Raw genomic sequence first — 5,985 nt, forward strand, 5'->3', positions numbered from 1 at the left:
ATTTTATTCTATTTTTAAGAAAATAATCAGGTAAGCTGACGTTCTCCCTTCTCAAAACATCTCCGAGAACCATGAAAACAAATTCAAGGCAGAATAGTGACAATTTTAACCCTGTGTCCCTTTAATTCGGAATCCATGTTCATGAGTAGACTGAAGTTTTGCGTTTTTCATTCTTATCTATTAATTAAAACATGGCCTCTAGCTGGCTCCCCTGTTATTGTCTCTAAAATCAATTTATGTTCTTGAGTTGCGTTTATTTTAAAATTATCCTGAGATTCAGTTTTCTCAAGAATTCATATTAGCCTTCCCTAAACTAATCCAAATTTTACTATATCCTCTGTAGAGTTAAAATGTCTTGGCTGGAGCCTTTTCTACTCAAGAATTAATTGTCCAGTTGAGGAAGTTATATACCCTTAACAACCTTCAGATCCCAAAATTTGTAGAATTTTGGACATGGGGGGAAAAAAAAACAAGAAAACTGAATTCCAGAAAAGTTAAGTGACTTACCTCACCTTACACAGATAACAAGCACCAGAAGGCAGAACTCAGAGAATACGGATATTTAGGTTATAAAAGATTTTGAAGGACAGTTAGTTCGACCTCTCAAATATCCTTTTCAACAGAGTTCTGCACAAAGTGGACACTCAAGAAATAGAGATTAAAGGAATGCAGAAACACGCGTACCAACCAACCTAGCGAAGTTGGGAGAGGAACACAGTGACAGAGGAAGCCCAGAGTGAGAGCAGTGATTCCAGCAGCAGGGGCGCCAGAGGCTCCCAGCCTTCCAGTAACAGACAGCAGCCACATTTCCAAATTAAAGCAGGGTACACAAAAAAGGGCAATGCAGGATCCAGCGAAGAGAGTCAAGAGCTAGGGGTGCAGAAGCATGACAAGACTTCCCAGCGGCAAGCAGGAAGACAGGCCCACAGGATTTCTCCTGAGCCTGAGTTCTGGTGTTTCCATGGCTTTTTACTTGGTGTCCCCACCCTCAGCTAGGGATATATGGGGACAGTTAAAAGGGCTGACGCAAAGCAGATATTAAATACAGGACTTGATTTAAAAAAAAAAAAAAAGGACTGCCGTCGAGTTGATTCCGACTCATCGTGACCCTACAGGACAGACAGAACTGTCCCATAGTGTTTCCAAGGAGGGCCTGGAGGATTTGAACAGCCAAATTCTTAACCACTACACCACCAAGGTTTCCAGAGAACTTGATAGTCATCATAATTAACTGCATTTTGTTTGATTAAACCTCTTGTTCCAGCTGTTTGAGAATGTCTTAGGATCTTAAATCCACACTTAACCTGTCAGCTGGTCCACCCAGCTTCCTGTCCCACTTAAGTTCAATAAATGGCCTTTTCCAGAGAAGAGCTCCACAAAATGTCCTTAGAAATTCCCTCCAGATTGGCATCAGCCCATATTCAACCTCATGTCTCCACGAGCTCTTTTATCTGAAATTCCAGATATACTAATGTCTACTGCTGTAGAAGCCAGTACTGGGAAGGAGTAAAGGGGCATATAAAAGAGTTCCTGGGTGGCATAAAGGTTTAAGCGCCCAGCTACCACCCAAGAGGCTGGCAGTTAGAATCTACCCAGAGGCACCTTGGAAGACAGTCCTGGCGATCTGCTTCTGAAAGTTCACAGCCTTGAAAATCCTATGGAGTGCAGTTCTACTCTGCACACATGGGGTCATCATGGGATGGAATCCACTTGACGACCACTGGTTTGGTTTTTGGTTTTATAAAGTCAATAGTGAGTGGTGGGAAGATAGGGATTGCTCTATCCATTTTCCTATCACTTTAATAGGTCATCCAAGAGAAAATGTTAGCAAATCATGATTTTGTTTTTTTTTTTTTACTTCCCCACATTTCTATGAATGCAGCATCCTATTTTAAGTGCTGGTACCACCACCTTTCCCTTTGGGACTGGGGAACTCTGCAAAGGCAAGAGCATGAGAGGAGCAGCAGCCTATAGGTGTTGAACGCTGCTGGACCTTCAGAAGCCCCCTCTCCCTCCCTCCACCTATGTACCAGTCCATCTGGGAACCAGAAACCAATGTCACAAACCAGAAGAAGCAGGCCTGACCTTCTCTAGGGATTTTGGTGCCAGCTACGCAAGACCGACCACTATGGAGGTAAAAATCTTTACCCGATCTTTGCCAGACACCCCTCACCATGCTTTAAAAAAAATAAATAAATAAATAAAACTGCCATTGAGTCAATCCCAACTCATAGCAGCCCTACAGGACAGAGCAGACTGCTCCATAGGGTTTCCAAGGAACTGCCCACCTTTTGGTTAGCAGCCTGAACTCTTAACCACTGCACCTCCAGGGCTCCTCCCTCACCATGCTAGCAGAACTTAGAGACACAATCAACAGAGCTTCTGATCATTCTTTCTTTCCCCTTCCTTCTCCCAAAGGAGTTGGAAAAACCCACTTCCCCACCCCACAGGAGGCAAACCACGTGGTTTAGCAAAATTCTTTGGCGCCCTTTTCTTCCTGTTCTCTGCTTCAACCTGCATCCCTCAGGGAATAAAGTCAGAAAGCTGCCTCAGTAACAAGCACTGACGCTGCTCCCAGAGTCCAATCGGTAACTCCCACTGGACAGCCCAGTGGCTGACCCCACACAAGGTGTGAGCGGTGCTCCGCCCGACACAGAACTGCCCTGGGACTCTCCCATCGTCGTTCTCCTGCCCGCTTCCTCCTGCACTTCGGTCATTTTGTAGAAGCCCAAGGACCTTGGGAGCCCAGCAGTGTGATGACACCACCGCAAAAATTATTTTGATCCCTAGGCGGCTCCGGGATGACTCAGAACAGACAGAAGAAATAGATGAGAAGATACCAGAACTGCATTTCCACGGGCCTACTGCTGGCCTGTTACACAATCCAAAGAAAAGCCTCTATCTACTTTATCCACACGGTGGTGCTAGCCTCAAAAAAATTGCCCTTCTCCCACTCTTACGGGAAGGACATGCAAACAGCTCACTTTCCTTTCATTAATGACAGAGCTGTACACTGCATTCAAGCCATCGCTTGTCTAGGGGGCTGTACAACAATCCTGCAAATAAGCACCTAAAAGAGATGGGTGAGGCCCACTCCTCTCACCCCACTTCCCAGCCAGAATAAAAAGAACCAAATGTCCGTTCTTTCCAACCCGAGGATTCCAGCTTTACCAACCCCGGGGCAAAAGCTTGACTTCGGATGGGCTGGTGGGTGTGTGAGATCCGGGCATGGAACCTCACTGGGGAACCTTATCACGCCTGAGAGGGAGGAAGCTGGGTGGCCTGGGAGAGGGCTTGTAAACCAGCTGTTTCCGGGGTCTTCCCTGGGTATGCGTACGGGCAGACACTTCACTGGTACCACTGAGTAACATGTGGGCACCTTCAGCCCCATAGGCAGAGAAGGCCACAAAGTCTGCTTCTGGCTCCTCACACAGACGGCTCTCCACCTGTCACATGATCAGGTCTCATCAGCTGCCTCTTCTTTCTGTGGCATCTACTTCTTGAAGTGTTTTTAAAGCTCTGGGGAGTCTTAGGAAGTATGCTCAATAGCGCATAAGCAACACAGAAGATACCAAGTAGAACCGGTTACCAGGTCTATCAACAAATTTGTAAACACGTGGCTCCTACCGACTTAACAAAGGGAGAATCCAACAAAATTTCTTTCCTGGTTCTCTACGAATCAGCGCTCACCTGCCACCGATCCTGTGAGCAGTGATAACAGCAGCACAGTGATACAGGCCCAGAGAGTCTGCAGGCCTGGCAGCTTGGGGACAGCTGTGATTGGAAAGATAGTACAAGGTGCCATTGACCCTTCACCCACATGTCCCCCTCTAGCTTGCCATGGACTTTTGGCCTTTCTACATGTTTAAAATCCCCAAATTTAGACAAGGGCTGCTAAGAATATTAACCCTGTAACTTCACACTTAAAATATACATCTTAACTGGGAAGAAAAGATACATCCATGGAAAAGTTCCCGTTAGAATGAATGAGTTCATCAGATGGGCTGACTTCTGCTCAGAACAGCAAGGCGCTGGATCCTGAGGAGATGGCATATGGGACAACTAGATGTCAGCAAAGACCCAAGAGCTTAGCAGTCACAAGTTCTGGGGCCAAGGAATGACTTGGGGTGCAAATGAGAATGCATCTGGAAGGATTTTTCCATTTATCACAGATCGGACATAGCAAAGGGACAGCTCACAGGCTCAATCAAATCCGTGCATGTGTTTTGTCTGGCTCACACAGCAATTCTTGAAAGTTTACGTTTGCTGCAAATACTTAAACTTCTGGACACATCATCTGACAGTCTAGATTTGGGGCTTCCCTTTAAAAAAATGGGAAGTTTTGTGAACAGTGGACAGAATTCCCCTGTGACAACAATCATCCAAATAGAGATAACAGCTAAGTCCTCATCGCTCCTATTATACTGTACCTAGTCTGCGTGACTCATCTATGTCACCAATGGGCCATCAGAGGCCCTAATCTTCCTTAATCCCTGAAGAGGTACTCTTATGGGTTGAATTGTGTCCCCCCAAAATATGTGCTGAATTCCTGACCCTTGTATCTGTGGATGTGATCCTGTTTGGAAATGGAAGTTTTCTTTTGTTACAGTAATGAGCTCATACCAGAGGAGGGTGGATCCTAAAGCTAATCATTTCTGACATACAAACACCAGAATAGATACAGACACACACACACACACACGCACACACCGGGTAAGACAGAAGGCGTGTGAAGATTGTCTACAAACCAAATAACGTCAAGGAACCAAGGAATCCCTGGGGCTACTTACCAACAAGGAAAAAATCCACACAGCTGAGATCCCAATCTGGACTGTGAACCTCCAGAATTATGAGAAAATCAATTTCTGTTCTTTAAAGCCCCCTTCCCCAGCTTGTGGTATTTCTGTTGCCGCAGCGTTGGGTAACTAAGACAAGCACCTAGAGAGGGAATCTTAAAAGGAAGGTGACTGTGCCAACACAATACGGAGGTACCAAAAGGCAGACCACCTTCTCCAAGAACACTGTCAGACCTGACAGAAGCAAAGGAAACACCTACAGAAAAATTTAATATAGTCTAACTCGCCGGGCTGAGGAGAAAACACGAGGGGCTCTAGGGATTCAGAACACAAAAAACATGATGAGAAACTTTTCCTGAATCTTAGCTTTTGATTTACGAGGAGGCCAACCACGAGACTCACTAACGAGTCATGTGAACTTCAGAAACGAGCAAAGCCTCCCTGTGCGCTTGCATTGTCCTAGCCAGTGGAGGAGGAGTGATGGAAATGAGCTGCAGAAAAGGAGGTGTGGCTTCGCTGAACATCTGAAACAAATCACGTGCTAGAATTACATACGTCGCACTCTGGATAACTGCACAGATTTATAAATTATTTGTGTATAAGGGACTTTAAGAAAACTTCAGTCCTATCCCTTCATTATATAAATGAGGACATTTGATATCTAAAGGTGCTAAGTCATCCATCCAAAATCATGAAGCTTGTCAGCAACATTGCAAGGAATAGAATTCCTGTGCACTACTCCCAACAAGAACGAACAAATCTATCTTGGAAGAAGTACAGCCAGAACGCTCCTTAGAAGCAAGAATGGCGAGACTGCGTCTCACATACTCTGGACATGTTATCAGGAGGGACCAGTCCCTGGAGAAGGACATCATGCTCGGTAAGGTAGAGGATCAGCGAAAAAGAGGAAGACCCTCAATGAGATGGACTGACACAGTGGCTGCAACAATGGGCTCAAGCATATCAACGATCGTGAGGATGGTGCACAACGCACAGCGTTTCGTTCTGTTGTACACAGGGTCGCTATGAGTCAGAACCAACTCAATGGCACCTAGCAACAACTCCCAACTCTGATCTTTCTGCTACACTATATTGAGTGTGCAAACGATGCAATTCCCTTCATCAAGCCTTGAGAATCTAAAGCAGGAGTTGGCGAACATTTTCTGTAAGGAGCCAGAGAGTAAGTGTT

The sequence above is a fragment of the Trichechus manatus genome, unplaced genomic scaffold (genome assembly GCF_000243295.1).
Source record: "Trichechus manatus latirostris isolate Lorelei unplaced genomic scaffold, TriManLat1.0 scaffold00076, whole genome shotgun sequence".
In the NCBI taxonomy this organism is placed as follows: Eukaryota; Metazoa; Chordata; class Mammalia; order Sirenia; family Trichechidae; genus Trichechus; species Trichechus manatus.